General features: G+C 31.3%; 1 long non-coding RNA gene across 2 annotated transcripts in view; it reads right to left on the bottom strand.

Moving 5' to 3' along the window:
- LOC126747836 (uncharacterized) overlaps nt 1–18,954 on the bottom strand; it is a 33,801-nt gene extending 14,847 nt beyond the window's left edge. For both annotated transcript variants that reach the window (XR_007664431.1, XR_007664430.1), the window contains exons 1-2: nt 18,711–18,954; nt 6,617–6,788 (exon numbers count right to left, since the gene is read on the bottom strand). This is a non-coding gene — a long non-coding RNA (uncharacterized LOC126747836). The remainder of the gene's footprint in view (nt 1–6,616; nt 6,789–18,710) is intronic.
- Nucleotides 18,955–24,402: the final 5,448 nt, after the last annotated feature.

Consider the following 24,402-nt stretch of genomic DNA (forward strand, 5'->3'; position numbering starts at 1 on the left):
ATGACCTTCATCCAGAAAAACGAGTCAACAGAAAATACGTTCTAGAAATAGTTGCTAAATTTAGGGAATCTGGCAGTGTCTTAAATAAAAATCGTGAGGTTCAAAATGCTGTTGTTGTCAATGAAGCAATCCAAATAACTGTCCTAGGTCAACTTCATGCCGAGCCAGGAATAAGTATCCGAAAATTGGCGACGAGTACAGGAGTAAGCAAAAGTAGTGTTCATAGGATACTTAAGCATAATAAATTCCATGCTTACAAAATTCATCTGGTGCAAGAACTGAATGAGGACGATTTTGACAGACGAGTGCAATTTTGTGAATCTTGGGCGGCTCCATTGTTGGTCCATTTTTTCTGCCCGGAAATTTGAATGGAGAAATGTACCGAGATCTCTTGGAAAATGCCGTATATCCAAGAATAGTAGAAATAATGGAAGGCGGAAATCATTCTGATGATGATCAAGTCGTTTTCCAACAAGACGGAGCGCCTCCACATTATGCTGCTGGTGTGAGGCAATATCTTGATGAGATATTTCCTGATCGTTGGATTGGAAGGAGAGGACCTTTTATGGAATGGGCAGCTAGGTCACCCGATTTAACCCCATTAGATTTTTTTTATGGGGGCATTTAAAAACAAAAGTTTATGCTACCCAACCAGACACCCTAGAAGACTTACGCCAGAGAATTATAAATGAGTGTCAGATGATAACACCTGAAGTTCTACAAAACGTCAGGCATCGTTTTGAGCAAAACCTGTATTCCTGCATGGAAGTAGGCGGGGCACAATTTGAACATTTAATAAATTGACGTAATTTAAATAAACTTGTTTTATTTAAAAGACACAAAAGGAAAAGGGTAGGTATTTCTTATCTCTCCACTTTTACTGGCAGTAAAGATTGTATTTCTTGCTATTTTTATATCCACAAGATATCCATCAGTCACTCAGAAGTCACCATTTAAATTCAGAGTAAAAAGGCCTTCAAAATAAGGAATGACACGACCCCTTTTTCTATTTAAGATTTAAGGGGTGCTTTCAACCCCTCGTAAAGGGTTCCAGGTATTAGGGTGGCCTCTTAATTAATAAGTGACCCCTTTGAAATTAGGACTTCCTTATTCTTTTAAAAATATTATCCAAAACAGAGTTCAAAATACCTTTTTCATTTTCGCTGTTTCTACAATTTTGACAAGCTGTCATATCCGGATAAAAAATTTTAGCCACTTCAAATTTGGCAGTTATATTCAGAATTAAAAGACCTTTAAAATAAGGTATCACACGACCCCTCTTTCTATTTAAGATTTTAGGGGTGATCCCACCCCCTCGAAGAGGGTTACTGGTATGAGGGTGTCTTGGTAAGGAAAACTTGTCCCCCTCGAAAATAAAATCGACGTGTTCGAGATTTTTGTAAAGAAAAATTTTTTTTCATACCAAAAATACCTCTGTTTCGTTTTCGCTGGAACACCCTGTATAAGCATCAAAATCTAAACTCTAAACACCCAGAACTAAGACAGAAATTATTTCTTTGCGTGCTATTAATTATTGCGTGCGTGCCTTAATTTAGATTTTTTTAAGTTTAATGATTATTATTAATTTAATTTATTATAGAATGTTGGATGGTTCACCAATGGGTTCTGGTTTTTCTCCCCTACTGGCTGATATCATTATGCCACCTTTTTGAAGAAAAACTATTTAACACACAAGACAATCTTATCAACAAGATGTTAATATGGAAACGATTTGTAGATGATACTTTTTTAATTTGGACAGGCTCCAAAGCGGAATTTTACGTTTTTCTCAACCCTTTAAATCCGAAAATTCAATTTACGGTGGAAATAAAGTGCAATAATAAATTAATTTTTTTAGATCTAACTATTGATAAGTAAGAGCTCCATATATAGAAAACCAACACAAAACAATAATCGAACCATTTCTTTGGACAGAAACTGGCAGCTTTTCACGCATTAATTCATAGACTCTTTACGATCCCTCTTTCACCTTTGGAATTCTTAAAAGAACAGAACACTATCTATCAGATTGCAATTAACAATGGATACAAAAAGTCTTTAATAGATAATTTGATTAGAAAAAAGTTAAATAAAATATTTTCAGTCCCTTTCTAGTGAGCCCCTTGATCAGACCATCCATATATGTATCATATGTATAATGTAGTACCCATATGGAATTTTTTAAAACCAAAATCCGTTATTGTTTGTAAATATGGTATGATGGAATGTTTTTAGATTAATATATTGTAATGTCGTTGTTTTTAACCCTTTTATAGACATTTTTTATTGACACATATGTTATTAATTAATTTATTAGTTTAATAACAGCCTTTTATATTTTAGTTACAAATTTTTTCCTTTCCAATGGTTTAACAACCGAAACGCGTCCTTTGTCTCTTATTTCACTATCCTTAATGGTATTTCACCCTGGAGAAATCTATGGTAATTTTAATTAATTTTTACAAAAAATCCTTAGTTTGTAGCTTTAGTTATCCATTGTTAATATCTAGACAAAAGAATATTAAAACTGTTTTGGAATTCCAGGAGATACGAACGTTATATTGATTAAATAATAATGGCCGCTGACTATAAATATGCTGGATATCGACCAGACACTACCTTCATTTTTGCACACATTAATTTGCGGCATTTCGGGTTCGAATAAGCAATAAATTTGCTAGATTTTAATAATATACTTAACTACACATTTTTATTAATATTTTGGTATTTAATACTTAATAGATACTTCACAAATATGCCGTCTTTAATAATATTATAACGCAAAAGTATGGCACCTTTGAGACCTAACTCGCCAGTGAAAGAAACGATTTGAATTCCCTTTTTTGCATTATATCTGACCCACTTCAGACTTCTTTATAATTTTTTCAGCAAAAAGAGAGTTTTAAAAACACTCAAAACATCCTTTTAATAATAATACTGTACGAAAGGTGCACCATCCAAAAGTAAACAATGAGCGCAGTGGCCAAATACCTTTATCGCGACATTTGTTAATTTAAAGAATCCAAATTAAAAATTTTAATTATTATTAGTGTTTAATATAAATATAGTACAAAATAGTTTTGGTCATTAAACGAGTTTTATTCTTTCTTTTGCTTTATAATAAAGAACGCAACTCAGTTTCTGCTAATTATAATAATTTATTATATCACTTTATTTTCTCTTGTTAAAATTGAGTAATCACTGACAACATGGAATACTAAGCATGTTTATCAACAAAATATCCCCTCTGCCCCCTGCGTAGAGGTTGCGCTCAATCCAAAGCAGCAAATGTTTATTCTAGTGTATTCAATGTTCTAAGCTACCTCTACCAAATCCATTTTTGAAATGACGAAAATTATTTGTATACTATATTATGAATAGTTGAGTTCGTTAATGCGACCAATCTCACCTAATCGGACCGAATTATTGTCGAACAATTTAGTTCTTAGTGCGCGCTATCCCTAACGCAGACTATCCGAAAAAATCCGACTTCAAAAAAATCTAAAAATAGATGATAAATAATTTCTGTATATGGGGAAAAACAAAATAAAACACTATTCATCGTACGAAACATACAGTCGGGAGATTTATTATTCGTTCACCACAATTTTTGATAGGTAATACAAGAATGCTACCTCGTACTTAAGTAAAAATGTAAAAGCAAGTCAGTAGATATGTAGGCCCTTTCCCAAAAAATAAATATACAGCTTTTTCTTAACTTGTTTAAAACCTTTAGAAGAAATAAGATAATCTGATAAAATCTCGACGAGCGAAATTATTCATCCATTAGCAATTTGCAGTAATAATGTCCATGGAATTCTCTTTTCTTTTGGTTGCAAAAATTGCTAAATATAGATTCTAAAAGATATTTAGCACAGAGTTTGTTAATGTTTGTCGTAAAGAGCATTAGTAAATTTAAAAATGTTAATTTTATTATCAAATCAGAGATTTGTAAAATTATATGAAGATGGAAAATCTCAAAGAGAAATAGGAAAATTAGTTTCAAGAAGTGGCTCAACAGTTTAATATATTATTATGAAAATGTAAATACGTTAATTATTCTCCTAGTTTTTGTACTACTTTATTATTATTCTGTAGGTAAAATTGATTTGTGGGGTTTATTTATGGCTCTACTTACTTTTGGTTTATTATTTTTATCTATAGTGTTTAGTTTTTGAGTAGTTCATTAAGTGTTCGAGAGCCCCATTTTGGCCCCAATTTAGGTTATATTATTGTAAATCCCTGTAGTTCTAATTTTCTAGAATTTGTATACTTGCTTGCTTTAACTGTCAGTATTCTCCTAAAATTATTGGTCTCTTTCGGCAAAAACAATGAAGATAATTCTAAATATTTCGAAACTGTTCCATCGGGTTTTTAATGACGCGGTTCATGGCAATTCATTCCGTTTTAACTGTTTAGTCAGTTTTTGCCTTGGAAACATTTAAACGACAGTCAAGGCGAGTTAGGTTAATGTTTTTGATGTTGACAATAAAAAGGTGTTCCCGAATTTCGTTACAATATTATAAAAAATATGAAACCACTCGTACAACACAAATATTGCCAGGGAGAGGAAGAAAAAGTAAACTGGCCATTCGAGAGAAACGAGAAATGCCTAAAAAAGTGAAGAAAAACCCGCAGGCGAGTGCTACAGACTTAGTGAAAAGTTTAGCTAGTGATCATAAGATTGTTCATGTAACAACCATAAGAAAATTTTTAAAAAGCCAGGATATACGGTCCAGGGTAGCAAGAAAGAAGACATTCATAAATAAGAAAAACAGAAATAAATGCCTTGAGTTTGCTCAAAGATATTTAGGCAAAAATATATAAATGATTGGAAAAATGTGATATTTACAGACGAAACAAAAACTGAATTGTTTGGTAAATCGAAGGAAACTTTAGTGTACAGAAAGTGCGGGGAAGCTTACAATCCCAAAACTTAATCCCTACGGTAAAACACGGAAGTGATTCTGTTCTATAGGGATGTATGTCATGGCATGGAGTGAGTCAGCTCCATTTTATTGAAGGAATTATGGATTGGTTTGTTTATATATGGATATATTACAGAATAATTTAAAGCAAAGTGCGGAGAAAATGGGAATTGGCAACGATTACATATACCAGACAACGACGCAAAGCACACCGCGAGGGTGCAAAGAATGGAGATTGTATAATGTACCAAAAGTACTGGAAACTCCACCCCAATCACCAGACGTCAACCCCATTGAACATTTGTGGTCTGAACTGCAGGAAAGAGTAAAAAAACATAAAATATTGAACAAAGAAGAATTAAAAGCAAAATGTCAAGAAGAATGATCCAATATTGAAATAGATTTTACCAAGAAACTCGAAGAATCGATCAACCTAATAGGTTGGTAGAAACTATAAAATCAAAAGGATATACCACCCGTTATTATTTTTTAAATATTTGTTGAATTTTCAAAAATACATTCAAGTGGACATTTTGGACAAATAATGTCCACTTGAATGTATAATAACTGTAATAGTAACTGCCTAGCGCCTTAGGCCAGTACTTTTGGAATGATGTATTAAAGTTCTATAGTTAAGCTGTCAACTTTCATCATAATAAAGATATAAATTCACCGCTTTAATCAAGACTTTTACTTTCGATTTACTGATCATTTACTAACCAATAAATGTAAACCCTGCTTTTGTCGATCTTAACACATTAGTACCTAGTATCCTTTATAGGGGACACGTAAATTATTCGTATTCCCACTCTTTAAGTAAGTGGGGATAAATCAAGCATTTATTTACAGTTGTGAAGCATATTCGGCAGACCCGGTTTTCACATAATCTTTAAAGTGTTATGAACGTGATGAATCCAAATTCATTACAGTACATAGTACTACATCCCATCTCTTAACACCTGCACTAAAAAAACATTATATTGTTATTTTAACATAACGGATTATTAAGCTAAGTTAGCCATGTCTTGAAATGTTTGGGTGATATCAAGAATTCTTGAAAAAAAAAATCATTTTGAATTCTTTGAGGACTAATCAGCGGTTGAATCATTTTTTGAAAAAATATTTGTCACTAACAGTTTGTGAATTTTAAATAATTAAATTAAATAACTAAAAATATTTCACAATAAATATGTGCTCTTCTATTATTTCACGCCAATGCACTAATACGGAAATATGCGATGCCTTTTTATCCCGTATCATAGAAAGTTACATGTTAAAAAAGGTTATATTTCGTTTTCGAATATTAGTTTTATTCTGTAGTGAATTTCAAATAAAAATTTTGTTTTGTTCAAACCTACTGTAAGACCCTACAACTATTTGATAGTTAAAATTGGTTCATAGCACCACTATACGTTATTAAAAAAAATAGAGTTTGCTTTCATAAATTTTAATTTTTATTCCTTCTGTATAATAAAAACTGTTAGGTTCTAGGAGTTCAGGTTAAGTCAGAATATTGGCGCGATTTTTAAAATTGACTTAAATATTAATAAATAAATATGGTATAAATAAATTGTCTCAAGTTATAGTGTTTAGCGTGGACATGTAAAATAAATCGGTTGACTTTTTTTGGTGCATCGAGTGTTTTAATTCACACCTAACAGTAAAAACGCTACAATATGAAAACATACCTGGTACCAATGGGTTGCTAAAGTTGGAAGATCAATGTCTGGGGGTTTTTCTGCAGTTTCTGCTGTGCCACGAGGTAGTAATTTGAGGCCATTGCTCTTCTTAATTTTTATTGATCGCCATCCAGGGCGGTAAAACACTGGGAAAGTCTCCTTTTGGTTGATGCTTTAAGATCTAGAAGTTGCAAGAAGATATAAACTTTGCAGAAAATTGCTTTAAGCAAAATCGATATCAAAATTACTTATTTCATAAATAATAAACCATTAATTAATAAAACAGAGTATATATAATAGAGAGAGAATTTCATGTATATTAATGCTATAATAACTGTATATAATGCACTAGTAAGATCTCATTAAAAGTATGCTGCAGTGATATGGACACTACAAACAGCATCACAGTGTGATACAATAGAAAAAATTCTGAAAAAAATTTCAAGTTTTCCTCATATAATTTTGTACCATTAATACATTCCCCAACAAGATACTGCAACACAACGGCAACTGTGATTGATAACTTTTTTATAAACTTTGATATAGATTTAAGTACAAAAATTTACAATGCTGGATTATCAGATCAGGAATGTATTGACTCTCTTTGTTATTGGGGATTGTGAGAATGGCAATGGAAAGGCGAGGGTATTCAGATCTTTTTCACCAGAAAATGCAAAATATTTCTCCTCCTTACTAACTAAAGAACCCTGGAATGACATTCTTGGCCATTCCAGCACAAATGACATGTTTACATCATTTTTTGATATCTTTATCCATTACTTTAACTTAGTTTTTCCAAAAAAAAAAAACAAAAAAAAATTAATAAAAAATACCTAAAAAAGGTGGATCGATGAGAAAAATGAATATAATAAAAAAAAATGCAAATAATACTGAAATAAACAAAAAATATATTGAAAAAAGAAAGGAGTATAAGGCACAAATCCTAAATAATAAGAAAATTTTATGACTCTCAAATCAAAAATTCTGAAAATAAAAGCAAGTGTGTATGGAATAGTTTAAAAAAGATAGTGGCAAAGCTAATAAATCATCCTTCTTGGAAATAAACATAAGTGGCCAACAATAATCATTGACGCTAATGAGCTATGTGAGTTATCTAATGGACACTTTTCTGATTTTCATACACCAGAAAAAATTCAAAACCCTGTACCTAAAAACAAACAAAATTTTGTCATAGAACCAGTAGATGTCTGTGAAGCAACTTACAATATAATAAGACTAATATAATAAGACTTGTTCCAAGAAATCAGCAGGAATTGATAAGATACCATGCAACATTTTAAAGAAAGTCGCTCCCGCAATTTGTCTACCAATCTGTATATTAATTAATCAGTCTTTTCAAGATGGAATATTTCCATCTATACTAAAAAAACTACACGACCCTAGTTTTTTATATAAAAAAATAGAAATAATATGAGTAATTATAGACCAGTGTTCCATCGGTATTTTCCAAGATCTAAATAAACTCTCATTTTTTAGTCCAACGCAACATGGTTCCTAAATAATAGGTCGACTGAAACTGCACTATTTAGTCATATAAATGCACTGACTGAGGCCTTGGATGCAAGTATGACAACCTTAGGAATATATTTTGACTTAAGCAATGCCTTCAATATGATGGATCATGACCGTCTTATCAAGGTTCTGATTTCTGCGGGAATAAAGGGCAAAGAAATGAATTGGAATAAGTCATTTCTGAGCCACAGGCCTCAGTCAGTTGACATTAACGGTAACCATTAGCGGACAAGAACGGTATTGTTAATTATACATTCGAATCGCGTTTTATAGACGTAGATGCCGGTGCTTCACAGGACTCACTTTTGTCCCGACTTTTCTTCACTGTGTTTTGCAACAGCTTAAATGATTGATAATAATATGCCCCTAAACATCGATGGAATTATTGTATATGAATCGGACGAAACTAAGATTTTGGGTCTAACTTTACACAAAAATTTATATTGGCAAACCAAGTTGATGAAATATGTAAAAAGATAACTTTGGCAAACTTCACTATTTACAACTTTGACAAAAACATTGTCAATAGGGAATCAATAATTCAGTTTTATTATGCATATGTACATTCACGTATAGCCTATGGCATAATGTTTTGGGAATCTCATGCAGAGTTGATAAAAAGAACATTTGTTATTCAAAAAAGAATTTTACGGACAATGTGTGGAACCACTTTCGAGAGCCTTGTGCTCCTTTGTTTAAAAAATTAGGAATTATGACAATATACTCTCTTTACTTGTACAAAGTATGATCTGTTGCCTCCAAACACGAACATCTTTTTAAAAAAATTGTGATGTAAATATTAACAGTAATAAGACAAGACATAGATTCGATTTTGTAGTGCCTAGACATAACATAAGACAACCATGTATGAAACGAGGCCCTATTATATGTGTGTCAAAATATACATTATCCGATATAATAATTAAGAAGATAGAGGGGTACAGGCAGTTCAAGCTAGTAGCAAGGACGTTTTTTTGTTTAGCACCCTTTTTATTCAATAAATGAATACATAACTCATTCAGGTAAGCTTAATCTGTTTGGTTTTAACTATTGCTAGCAGGTTTTTTTTAAATATGTACCTAGTTTAATAAGTCTGTGTCAGCTGCTGTAGTTAGTGTTAAGTGGTGTGTCTTTTACTTTTTATTTTTATTTTACTTAGCTATAAATATTTTAATTTTAAACTTTTTAACTTAATCTTAATTCTAGTACTATTCTTAAATCGACGACCTTATATTACTTATGTAATCAAAAGAGCAATAAATGAATTGGAAAGTTATCATTATGTTAACATAGGTAATGTTGTAACATAGTAAATACTTGTACATAGTTTCATATAAAACCATGCTAAAAGACTGTAATATCCAAGCTTCAGAAATAATAAGAAAAAACTAAATTTTTCGCCTTTGGTATATCAAATAGAGGCCTACCAGATCAGAACAGTCATCTTATACATACATCTGCTTGTCAAAGACCCACTTGTTGTAACTACAATAAAAAAATCAATAAAACTGACAATGTAAATATTTGGGAATATGTTTCTTTATATTCACTTATACATAAAAAAAATGGTAACTTAAGGTGGTACATCTACTAATGCTTATTCTGCTCTACATGTTAGATAAAAATATGTTTAAGTAAAATATGTACTGTTGTGACTAATTCATGATGACCTATTTTGTTGGGTATTACGTCAGTAATACAATAAAAATCAGTTAAGAAAATACTATGTCATACGCTTAAATACTGAAAAGAAGAAAACGACTTATTTTCGTATTTAGAAGATATATGAACTTAAACTTCTAACGAAACCTTTGGATGAATTTGTCGGGGGTAGTTTTTTAAGTAATTTTGGGTATACATTTTCTTAAAACAAATTATACTTAAAAATTAAAAAGTTACAGCCTGTGGCGTTGATAGTGAAACACCCTGTATAAATCGAGTTTCCTATAAAGAAAATACATATTAAATTAATTATTAAATATAGTAAAATAGTCTCTAATTCAAAATGAATGTCGAAGACTCACGACAGAATGTCGAGATTTTCCTTTTATCATGAAAGTGAAAACTTAAATTTAATTTTGGGAGTAATACGTCATCATAGTTAAGTTGGCTCGGTTTATAAGCTTGATTTGGATAATGCATTCATTGGTAGTTTCTACCAAATAAGAACTATGAAGTAAGACATTGTCTCAGAATGGATATCAACCATTTTCCATTCATATTTCTATTAACTTGAATATCTTGAAGTTGTATGCAAAAAGGGCGACACGTTGTAGCATTATGCAGGCAGTATGAGCATCTTTACATAAATGGGTTGTAGTTCGGTACATAATTTATCCATATAAGAATACTTCCTATATCTAACCACAAGGAATGGTTTTTGAGGTAGGTTTAAGAAAAACTGATTTTGGCAATCAAGAACAGGTATACATGATACTAGTGATATATATCTGATTCGACCAATGGTAACACTGATCTAAAGGTAATAATTGCACCATTTGAGTCAAATTAAATTTAATTTCAATAATTTAAAATGTTTTAGATATTAACCTGTATTGGCAAACCATCCATTGTTAATTGATTTTTTAACATATTTATTTGTTTTATTAATCCAGTTGGATCAATTATTGAATTATGTAAAGTGTTCAACTTAGCAAAAGATTATATTATAAGTGATTTGATATTGATAACTATTTGATTGATTGAGTGATACTTTTTTTAATTGTCGTTTTAAATATGCGTCTTTTTAGAATATATCGATTTGCAGAAACATTTGATTCCGCATCATTTTGATCAATATTTCCAGCAACTACTTTTATTAAGGAGCCAAGAGGATTTAAAATAACTCGTTTTTGTTATTAAATATGTATATTTGGGTTAATTTGTCTAATACTATTTTCAATTCGTTTTTTATAAGCAAATAACGCTAACAAGGTGTTTTCACATTCTCTTATATAAATAAAATCAGTATTTAAAGTGTTAATAAGGATTTTCGCATAATTTTTGAAAGTATAAAATTATTTTATAATAAAAGTAAAATCTTAACCTAATTTATATGGTAGTATTCCAGGATTATTATTTAGATCATGGAATTTTAGTGCATTCCCGTTGGTATAGATGATACCGATTATCAATATCAATCTGCAACAAGCCGCATTATATTAGCTTCCTTTACATGAAATATTTCTTTTTTGTCGTCAATTGGATTTTGATTCTCAATTTTATTATTTTCTAATATCTGTATCAATAAAAGTGATTCTTGATTTAAGTTTACAACTTATTTTTTATATCCTTGATATTCTCATTGTGGATTTTCAGTTTTCGATTTTTGTTAAGTTTTCCAATAATTTATTCTTTTAACTTAATAGTATCATTTAAAATTTTTTGGTATAATGCATCAGTTTTAATTTGATATAAATTTATATATTCCGGATAAATATGAGCAGCCATTAATTTCATGGGATCTTGTGTATCCATACAAAGATTAGTTCAAAGGGTGTAAAATTATTTGTTATTGTTTTAATAGTTTATATTACTTGTTGGAATGTAGCAACATATCATATTAACTGTATTATTTTTGTTATGGAGTGTTAAATTGGGTGTAAGCCTAAAATATTATTTTGTATTTGAATTTCTTTGTTTTGTAATGTATAGTATTCTTATAAGCAATAACTGCATATGGCATTAAACATACAATGTCTTCATCTTTTTCTTTTAAAAGTCGAAATTAATCTTTTATCATGGCTGTTTGATTCGGGCTGTTGTGGGGTTGTAAAATGTTTTTTAATATTATGATATTCGAATAATTCTTTAACATTTTCATTTTGGAATTCAGATCCATTATCTGAAATAATTGTTTTAAGAATACCACAGAATAAAAAATACTATACCAGAGTTTAAACTACTGAAATTACTGTACCAAAATAGGGTAAAACTTCATCAAATTTTAAAAATGTATCAATTAAGACAAGGAAAAAAATGTAAAATATAAATTGAGCTACCTAAAAGATATATCCACAAGTATTATTAAAATTTGCATTCCAACAATATCTGAAGTTTTTTGCCACATGTTGAACATTTCATTAAAGCATGGGGCACCATAAGTGCACTCATTAAGCTAATTTACAAAAAAAAGGGCCATCCTAATGAATTTGACAACTATACAGTGTATCCCAGAATGAGCGACTTTATACATAAAAATTACAAAAAATGTTGTAGTTGAAATTTGACCTTTTGGCATCCAGCCCTGTTTGATTAAAAAATAAAATTTTGCATATTTTTATTTTTTTTAAATCAAGCATGCCTTGATGCGAGCATTTTTAATTTTTTAAATTTTATGAGTAGGTAAAGTAATATTTCTAGGCAAGATATAAAAAAAGTTGTTTTGAATGTTCAAAATTATGCCCGAATACCGAATTTCATAACCACAGCCCTACTTTGATTTTTACATTTTGTGTACCAATTAATTTTTGTATTTATATTTAATTATTAGAGAAAAACTAATTTATTTATCTAATAGTTAAATCACTGATCTAAGATTTACAAACCATCCTCAAAAATATGTTTGCAATAAAATGTACATAGTACATCTAATTTAACAAGAAAGTTTATTTTATCTACTTATTTTAAATTTATTCAATGTAGCTACCTCAAAACATTATTCAATATCTTTCCTAAACATTTTAAAGGAATTTCTAATTTGTTCAATGGAAATTGAATTACAAGCATCTCTAATTCTTTGTTTTAGTAATTCCCTGTCATTTGCTAATGGCTCGGAATAAAGAATTTGCTTGAGCCGGCCCCATAAATAGGAATCAGAAATGGTTAAATCAGATGACCTTGGCGGCCACCCAATTGGGCCGCGTCTTCCAATCCATTGATTCGGAAAAGTTCTATTCAACCATTCTGCTATTTGAATAGTGACCATTCTGCTACTTGAATAGTGGAGTGCGCTGGACAGCCGTCGTGTTGAAAATAAAGATTTATTCTTTGATCAACTGGTAAATGTTTTAAGTATTCTTCAAAAAATCTTTCCAAAATTTTATGATATGTTTCTTGATTAAGAGATCCTTCAATAAACGATATACAGAGTTTAACGTTTCTTATTGATGACGTGATAAATTCTTTGTAATTCACATTTGCTTATGTTCAGCAGCGTCGACCTAGCTTTCAATAACATCGGAAGGTTGTCAGCAATTGACTCCAAAGCAAGGATTGTAGCAGCATCGTTGTCATCGTATCTCTTTTTCTGCTTTTTTTTCATCTCAACACTCACACCCGTGGCCTCAAAAGTTTAATTGGTCGTCTCGCAGAAGATATTATTACTTCGACTTATTCGCGGATATTTTTCAGACAAAAAAAGATTCAAAACGTAATTTAACGACATACTATTTCCACTACAATTTCCACACACAATTTTCTGTTCCAAATTTAAAATTTTCCTATAAATTCTGATATTATTAATAACTTTTATAAAATTTTAAATTACTTTAAAATAAGATGTGTACAGTGACAATGTTTTATAGTAGCTGCTACATTTAATTGAGAATGTTTCCATTTTAAAAAGTTTGACAAAAACTCATAAAAATAGCAAAATAGAACCCAATATAATAAGATGCATGCATTCCACGAGCCAAAAAATTCCAATCAATCATAAAAAAAATTAGTCCAAGGGCAATTTTTTTTTTAAATAATTTTCACTATATAAACTATTAATATTTATTTGGTTTTTGTTTAAACTTTTAGAAAATTGAGAGTAAATAATTAAATAAATAATAATAAATAATTTAAATGTAAAAACGAAAGTAGGCCTATGGTTATGAAATTCAGTATTCAGGCATAATTTTGCATTCTAAACAACTTTTTCAAATTAATTTTTTTTATATCTTGCCTAGAAATACTACTTTACAATGCTTGATTTAAAAAACATTAAAATATGGAAAATTTTATTTTTTAATTAAGCAGGGCTGCCAAATGGTCAAATTTCAACCCCAAATTTTTTTTGTCATTTTGTATAAATTCACTTATCCTGGGAGGCCCTATAGACTGATCAGCCTACTTCCAAGTTTTTCAAAGCTGTTTAAGTTAATTGTTTGCAACCAGCTTCTCAGTTTTTTAAAAGAATGCAATATTTTGTCTGATAATCAACATGGATATCTTAAGAGTAAATCTACACAATGTGCAGTCGTGAGGAATTTGGAGAGGCGAAAGCTTTCATTGGAAATATTTTTAGACCTTTCTAAGGCATATGATTGTTTAGATAGAAATTTATTATTAAGAAATTACAGTTATATGGAGTGAGAAATAATTCCTTAAAATGGTTCACTTCTTATCTCAACGATAGAGTTCAACAAGAAATGGTAAAAACCAAAAGATCACAAATTCAGATTTAATTAATAGGTATACCACAGGGGACTATTTTGGAGCCTTTCTTATTCATTGTGTTCATAAATGACTTGCCTTTTGAAATTATTGACAGATATTCAAACAGTATGTAATACCCTAAGAATATTTGCAGATGATGACAAATTTATTAGTGGCGTCTCTGAACATATCTAAGCTATGCTAGAATGAAGATCTACTGTTTCAAAAAAGCAGAGATTGGTTTAGGAAAAACAAGTTTATACTGAATGAACAAAAAACGAACGTTCTGATTTTTTAAGCAAAACAATACAAGGAAGTGACCCCAAAAGAAGTAAACCTCAACAATTATGAGGTTAAAGTGCAGACATCCACTCAATTTCTGGGTGTATTTACATATTGATGAATTTTTAAACTTTTCAGGGAGGAAAGACTTTTTAAGGAAATTTGCTGCAGAAGAAGTTAGGGATTCCATTAAAAAACTTAAAGGGATTATATAATAAAGGGCTATAATAATGGGTGATTTTTTGGTACCACCTTTTTTATTTATTTTTAACCTTAGCCTACACACATCAACTTATCCTAATAAGTGGCGTACAGTAAGGTAATTCCATTGCACAAAAAAAGGGCTAAGCATGAGGTGAAAAACTATAGACCTGAATGCTCTTTCTAAAGTATTTGAGATAACTTTTTTGCATAGATTATATGCTAAAGTCAGTCATAATATATCCAAATACCAACATGGATTTTTGCCTAATAAATCAACAATAACTAATTTGATTACATTTTGTCAATTTGTTCACAATGCTTTGAATAAGAAACAGGTTGATGTCTTATATGTTGACATGAAGAAAGCATTTGATAACATTCAACATTCCATAATAATAACATCTCTTTATGAAAATAATATAACTACAGATTTAATTTAGTTAATTTTTTCCTATTTAGAAAATAGACAACAGTATGTAGAGGTTAAGGGTGTCAGGTCTAATGTTTACACTAGTACCTCAGGAGTTCCCCAAGGTTCCAATTTGGGACCTCTATTATTTTTGGTTGCCATAAATAAGATTGCTTCTGTTTTTATTGATTCACAAAAACTACTTTTTGCAGATGATTTTAAAATTTAGATGGAAATTACTGCTCTATCTCTAGGTGATTGCATCTCTCTGCAGAATGATTTAGGTAGGGTTGTTGATTGGTGTAATGCAAACTCATTTCATTTCAATAATAAAAAATGTTCAGCAATGTCGCTGACACTTACAAAAATATATTTAATTATAGCTACAATATAAGCGGTATCCAGCTTGAACATTCCAGCAATGAAAATGATTTAGGTGTAATTGTTGACTTTAATTCAGCTTTTACCTATCACATTATTAACACAGTTAATGAGACACACAAAATAATGAGTTTCGTCTTTAGAACTGCCAAAAACTTTATTGTTGAGTGTTGTTAAAACTGTTTGATAGCCTGGTTTTACCAAGGTTAGAATATGAGGCATAATTCGGTCTCCAAAATATGATGTCTGGATTAACACCATAGAGTGTGTACACCACAAATTTTTAAAATATATGTTTTTTAAGAGGTTTGGATATTATCATGAACAAGGTAGTAACCATGATTTGCTTCTGAAAATATGGCTCAAATTATGGCAATGCTGCCATTCTTCATTAATGTTGATAATATCAGACAAAGACAAAGTTTTCATCTTGATTGTCCTAGAAGAAAAATATACAAGAAGTCACCAATATATAGAATGTGTGATTATTTTAATATTTATGCCTCTGACCTCCATATTGCTATTACAGATTTAAGAAATTTTGCAGGAATTAGTGACATTAGACTTTCTGCTTCTCAGTCCTGATATGTGATAATATAAATGTGGGTAGTTGTAAATACTTAAATATATTATAGATTATAAGAAATATTAAAAAAAATTATTAGGTTTAAAATTAAAAAAAAGGTAAAAAATTAATTATTAGGTGCATTGTACTTTTATATGCTAATATTATATTTGGATTTCATTTTATAGTAGTAAGTACATATTATAGGTGCTATCTGTAAATTGGCCTCTATGGCTGTTGATATTGTAATTTAATAAATAAATAAATAAATTATATTTAGATTTTCGACAGATTTCACAATTATCAATATATTTTATAATAAAATTTTTCACTGATTTCCAATAATAGCTTAATTTTATTAGAGCTAAAGTTTCTTGAATTCTTGTTTTTCCTTTATGAGAAAATTGAATTATTCAATTTCTTTCCTCAGGTTTAACATTATTTATTACTTGGCAAAATCCAATTAATGCAATTGATTAAAATGGTTACTTAAAACTTGTTAAAGTTATTATAGGAAATACTCTTTCAAAGATGCTCATAAGAAAACCCACCCCATGTTAAGCAACATTTCCAACAAAGCTTGCGAGACATAATCTATGAAATCCACAGTGGCACCAAGTGTTCTACAATTTTTTACCAAACCATATTGAAAGTTATCAATCAATTGATTGAGTATTAATAAATATTAGCATTCTTTTTTTAAATATTTTTTCCACTATTTTGGAGAATACACTCACTGCTGAATTAGGCCTGAAGTTATTTATGTTTTTTGTCCAACAGAACACAACACAACCAAAATCATTAAAAAAATTGTACCTATGCATTCTGCTTTGTATAGGAGTAGCAACTATTTAACTAAGGGAAGTAAAATTAAGATTTATAATGCTTTTTTTCTAACACATTTTTAATACCTTTTGCCAGTTTGGGGTATGTGTGGAGAAACTAACTTTAATAGGGCTATATTAAACTGTGATTGTTGGAGCATTTATAGGATTTATTATTTATTATAGTACTTAGAAACAATTTCTTATTTAAATTTGTTTAAATTTATCATTTTATTTTTGTTATTCTCAAGACCAGTGCTTAAATGCACTGTTTGGAGGTTTAAATTATATTAAACACAAAATTGTAACGTTAAGTTTCTTTAAATAAATGTTTTTCAAAAAAAAAATTAAACAGAAATGAAGCAGACAAAACAAGGGACCAGTATTCCAGAATATGTCAAACCAGAGATAAATATTAGACATCTTACAAGTAGATATTAAACACAACCCTATATGTGACTGATTTAATCTGATTATTGTGTGATTTTAAAATCAACAACCCTAAAATAAGAAATTTCAGATTTTAAATTAGGAGGTATTTGTCCATTTTTAATAGTTAAATTAATATGGTCTTTTTGCATTTTAGTTGTATAATTTTATAACTCTTGGTTATTCAAAGTAAATATATTCTCCACAAAAAATGTCACATCAACTGCAAATATTGATCAAACTGAACAAAATAGCAAAAGCTACAAAGAGAGCCACCCACTCATTAATGGTGATTTCCCTGTGATGGATCCCTATAACCTTGAAAGAAAAAGATCCATGATAAAGAAAGCATCAAGTTTACAATAAGTATAACATGATTGACCCGGTCAAAGAAATGCCTTTTTCCATACCCTCTAAGGAAGTCCTTTGTTTACAAAATAAGTCTTTTAAGTAATCTTACCACAGCAATCTCACCATTGTAAGAATATTTGAGCAATGCCACAATCCTTTATTGCTATTAATTAAAAAATATTGGGAATTTTCTTTAAGTTATTCTTAATTATATTAATTAATAAATTGTTCTCTGAACCTTAAAAAACAGATATAGTACATCTGATTGCTGCTTTCCTTAGATCTTTTATGCACCATCTTCTTGGTAATTATTAAAATTGCAGAGCTCTGAACTAAATGAGTTGTCAAAGACAGATATACAGTATCTTCTAGTGAATTAAAAATTAGTTTTTGTTATAGGGTTAATACTTGGTATCGATTTGCTCATACTATTACAGTCTACTAATACTAATACTATACAAGTTTACCTTTACTAATTTCATTATTATACTGTTACATAAATTTTATAATTATAGAAGTAATAAATGGTAGAAGTTGTTTATTTGATATAATAAATATTATAACTTAGAATAGGGCAAAAAAATATCAAATACCTATACTCTCAAAAGTATTATAAACTATTATAATAAATTTTCATTAAAGAGAACAGACAGGGATATACATTATTATACATTTCTTAGGGGGTAAGTGACAAAGTGTCTGCTGCTTTATCCAATTTATTCAGCAAGTGTCAAACATTAAATCAGAAATATTTTAACTTACCCTATTTTAACTCAAATACATGGGTCTCCTTGGCCATTGCTGCCTTCTTATTCAGGAAGAGAGTTAAAATCTTATCTCCCAGCCCTATGCACGCCACGTTCTATCTTGCCGTCTTCCATGGGTGCGTACACGATATGCTGGAATTGTAAAAGGGTCTTTTTTGGAATTTCACACTTATTTTCTGCCTATAGCCTACTACGTAAAATAAAAATATAACAATAGAAGTAATGGTCGGTATCCAAGAGCCTAACATTGTTGTTACTGACAGCTGCCAATATTGACTGTCAAGAGCAAGTGTCAAACGAAAAGAAAAACTAATGCTTCATCCAGATGTTAGATATCGACGCTACCGGTCGATACTTATTTGAGATTCATTACTCGAAGTATCGTATACCCATGCACGTGGGCGACCTTTCTCATGGGAACCGCTAAATCAGCATCCTTGAATCGAATCACACCATATTATGGAATCTTCAGTTCCCACGTAGTCAGCAGTTAGACTATTTAGTATAAATAGGTTTAAGTTTTATTGTAAAAAACAGATTAATTACAGAATAATTATAGGCAGAAACTATGCCCGTTTAAATTTTAATATTTAATAAATAGATTTTTTTAAATGTGGTTCTTGAGTTGTGCGAGATAACATATTGGCGCAGTTGAGATAGGATCTATCAACGCTATTAGAACAGGAGAATTCTCACTAGTAGCGGCGGATTCCATCCCTTAACAGAAGAACCTGCCAAGAGAAGTCTAACTGGGACGTCTTCAGGAGGAACAAAAGCATTTTAGCCACCTGGCAGTCGAACGAGAACACGGCTCTCATGGAGTATTATTTTTTGTAAGTAAAGAATCGTCTCGTTTATATTATTTGTTTTTTTGATTGATTTTAAACATTTTTATTATTTTTTTTTTTTGAGTGTTTTGATAATTCGAAACTGTTCGATTTTTCAAAAATATTTGTCCTTGAACCTATTCCCTGAAATAAAATAAAATTTATTAGATACTTAATTTTAACCAATTTTTCCTTAACGTACTCAAGTAATTGAATTGTTATATTTTCTTTTGCATTTTAAGTAAATTTAACAAAATGGCCGAACAAGGTCAAGAATGTTTTCAAGATGCAAACATTCAGGTAGAGCCTTATAAGCTGTCTGAAATATTTTCAATTGTAACCGAGTTTGAGGGTGATCAAATTTTTTTAAGCAATTTTATCAATGCGTGCGATTGCGCATACGATATGGCAAGCGCACAACAAAAAGTATTTTTAGTAATTCATATTAAAAATAAACTTAGAGGTAGGGCAGCGCAATTAATTAGTTCGCGTAACCCCATGTCATATATTGAAATTAAACAACTCTTGAATTTACATTTTGGTGACTCAAGAGACTTGTCTTCGTTTATACAAGACCTGCAACGTCTTAAGCAACTACCGGGCGAATCGCCACTTACATTTTTTAACCGTTTACAAGTTTTGAACGCAAAAATGCATTCGTGCATTCAAAAATCACCTTTATTAACAACTAAAGAACAAAAATTAGCACAAACCACATTAATTGAGACTATGGCTCTAAATACCTTGTTAACGGGTCTGGAGCGTCTAGGATAACTCATTCGAGCTAGTAACCCTTTCACACTTTTAGAAGCCCAATCCAGAATTCGTAGGGAGCTTCAGCTTTCATATTTTGAGAATCAGAAAACTTCGAAACCCTCTATGCAGAGGCCAACAACTCAACCAATGATGCCAAGGCAAACCCAATTGCCTAAATGTGTAATTTGTGGTCGTATTCGTCATATTACCAATCAATGTCGTTTTAACTCGCCTTCTTATGGTGACCCACAGGCATTTCAACGTCATAATCCTAACCCACCAAATTTCCGTCATCAACCACAACAAGGTGTAAATGGAAATAATTTTTTGCAACAACAATGGAGAACCAACATTGGAAACCAGAACAGGAATTTTGAAAATGCTAATTCAAATCAGATTCAAAATCGTCCTTCTTTTAGTCAAAACAAACCCCAGTGTTCCCAGCCGCAGCAGAGGACACACCATGTGCACTATGAACAACCCCAGGAGGAATACGACCCGAATTACTTTTTGCAACACGAGTCGGATCATCAATCCTATGCTGAAAATTCTGGCGATTACTATAATTATTCTCTTGATGTTCCTATTTATACTAATGACTATCAGGATTTTCTCACGCTTCCAACTACCAGCCAACCCCCAGAAAGCAACACCCAGGACCCAGTAGCCGAACTTTAGTCGCAGATACAGACCCTAAATCTGGACAACATGGACCCAAACCTAAACTTCCCGGAACAACACTTCATTTAAAATCCTTACTTACTGTAAATTCTAAAAACCTTTACTATATTGAGGATGCATCAAATAGATTTAAATTACTCATTGACACTGGTGCAGGCATTTCAATTTTTAAAGAAAAAACGGCTCAAAATTTACCCAAAAGATTCCCTGAAAACCTTACTATCCAAGGTATTACGGATCAAAAATTAACAATTCAAGAATCTACCCTTGTTTCCTTTGGCCCTGGAGAGCCACATAAGGTGTATATTTACGACCTCGATATCGATTTTGATGGAATACTAGGATTAGACTTTCTTAAACGTTATGAATGCGTAATAGATTTAAATGCAAAACAGCTAATAACAAACTCTAAAACTATTCCCCTGCATAAAGTTGAAAAGATAAAATCAAGTGCAGAAAATTCTCAGCAAAAGATAGCACCTGTAAATTTAATTTCAATTGAATCCCGGACAGAGAAAATTTTTAAACTCAAGTGTAACTTGTCTAATACTGATGCCTTACTATACTCTGATGTAAAAGATAAAGTTAGGTTACCAAATGCAATGGTCATATCATTCGTATTCGATGGGTCGTACCCAAAAAACTTGACGCCTCTGGAGAACAAAAGTGGAGAGTGGTGATTGATTACCGCAAACTCAATGAGCTCAGCGTTGGAGACAAATATCCTCTTCCGAACATTTCCGATCTTCTCGACCAGTTAGGGAAATGTCAGTACTTCACTACGCTCGATCTCGCTTTAGGGTTTCATCAGATCGAGATAAATCTAGACGACATTCCCAAGACAGTTTTTCTGTAGAAAATGGTCATTTTGAATTCGTCCGAATGCCATTTGGCCTGAAGAACGCTCCATCTACCTTCCAGCGAGTTATGGACAACATTCTTCTTGGTATCCAGAACGAACGCTGCCTGGTTTACATGGACGACATAATAATTTATTCGCCTACTATTCATGAGCACATCGCTAGACTTACTGAGGTTTTTAAACGTTTTTAAATCGTAAGGCAATTTTAAAAATTCAGCTTGACAAGTGCGAATTTCTTAGGAAGGAAGTCGCTTATTTGGGACATCTCATCACTCAGGACGGCGTTAAACCCAATCCTATTAAAATTGAGTGTATCCAGAAGTTTCCCATTCTTACCACCACCAAGGATGTCAAATCTTTCTTAGGTCTTGCGGGATATTACGGACGCTTTATTCCTAATTTCGCCAAAATCTCAAAACCTCTGACGACTCTTTTACAGAAAGACACTTCTTTTAATTTTTATTCTGAGTGTATGAATTCATTTAACGATCTTAAAAAGTCTCTTGTATCCGATCCAATTCTTATATACCCAAACTTTGAGGAAACGTTTGTTCTGACAACCGATGCTAGTGCCTTCGCTATTGGAGCTGTACTCTCACAAGGACCTGTAGGAAAGGACCTCCCAATAGCCTATGCATCAAGGACTCTCTGTAGTGCTGAGACGAGATAATCCACTATAGAAAGAGAACTCTTAGCCATCGTCTGGGCTGTGAAACATTTCCGCCCATATCTCTACGGTCGTAAGTTTCTTCTAATTACTGATCATCGTCCTTTGACTTGGCTTTTCTCAATCAAGGATCCCGGCAGTAGATTAGCTCGTTGGCGCCTAAAACTAGAGGAGGACGTCTATAAAATCGAATATAAGCCTGGTAAAATAAACAAAAATGCGGACGCTCTTTCAAGGGTAAAAATTAATCATGTCAAGGATTGTATAGATCTTCAATCAAAAATTACTATCCTTGCCGCCAATGATAGTAATTTTTGAAGACCAGCCCTCTACTAGTAAAGAAACACCTCCTTCCAATGAAGATGAACCCGATGATGACGATAAAGAAATGACCCAAGACTACAATAGATTCGTAAATTTATACAGTACTCAATCGATTATTGATTATTCAAAAATCGAAATTTCTAATTCACAACTTTTAGACAGATCACACAAAAACATCGTAAGTTTCTTTTGTCAAACTAAACTCGAAGATCTTCATTATAAAATAATGGACGATTTACTCGAAGAGAATATCGAATTTGAAACTCATAAAGTTAATATCCTGTCAAGCACAAGTGTAAAAAATCGAAAATATTTTATTTTTCTTTTGCCAGCTAATAAAGATTTAATTGCTCAACACCTTTTCTATGCTCTTTACACGTGCAGTAATGAATTTGACCTAACTGAAACTTATTGTGTTGAAAATAATCTTAACCTACCGGTTCTCGAATTATTTTCGTATATCTTTGCCGACAAAGATATTAAATTAAGAATATGTCAAGGCATCGTTTTAACACCAGATCAAGACCAAATCCCTATCATCTTAGATCAATACCACACAGGGAAAAATAACCTACACGGTGGCATAAACGAAACAGTCAGGCGTATAAAAGAAATATATATCTGGCCTGGTTTAACTCGCGATGTAGTTTTGTTAGTTTGAAGTTTTTATAAAAAAATGTGATATTTGTCAAAAGGTATAAATTTATAGAAATAATCTTAGTACTCCCCTTGTAATCACTGAAACCCCCAAAACACCGTTTGAAAGAATAAACATAGATCTTTTTGAATATCCGATTAGAAATTATGCATTAACTATTAGGGACGAATTAACTAAATTCACGCAAGCCTACCTCCTACTAGATAAAAAGGCATCCTCTGTAGTTAATACACTATTATTATTTTTTCAACACTACGGTACCCCTTTGCGGATTCATTCTGACCAAGGGCGAGAATTTGACAATAGCCTTTTAAAAGATAAATAATAAGTAATAAACTTTCTAATATCAAACTAACGTTTTCCAGTGTAAGCCACCCCCAGTCAAATGGCTCGCTTGAGAGATTTCACGCGACGCTGACTGAAATGATTAGAGCCCATAGCACTGAACACCCTGATGAAAATCCTTTTAATGTTCTGCCGTATGCGGTAATCTGCTACAACAATACTAAAAATAAAACTCATGGGTTTACACCCTACGAGCTTATTTTTGGTCACACGTCCAGTAGACCACCGGAAACCTTATACAATTAAGAACAGTTAATAACGAAATATGTCCGAGATTTAAATAATCGTATGGAATATTATTAGAAACTCGCTCGCTCTCGAACTAACGACAAGAAAGAAAAAGCTAAAATTCGATTTGACCGCATTGTAAATAGAAATAAATCAGAATATCAAGTAGGACAAAAAGTTTATATCAAAGAGTCGCAAATCACCACCAAAGCGCAAAACCTCTTTAATGGCCCCTTTGAAGTGTTTAATTGTTAAATTAAATTGTCTGATTGAAATAAAATTGTCTGATTAGTTGTTAAATTTAACTACTAATCAGACTTCTAAAGTCAATTTTTATCG

Source organism: Anthonomus grandis, chromosome 20 (genome assembly GCF_022605725.1).
Source record: "Anthonomus grandis grandis chromosome 20, icAntGran1.3, whole genome shotgun sequence".
NCBI lineage: Eukaryota > Metazoa > Arthropoda > Insecta > Coleoptera > Curculionidae > Anthonomus > Anthonomus grandis.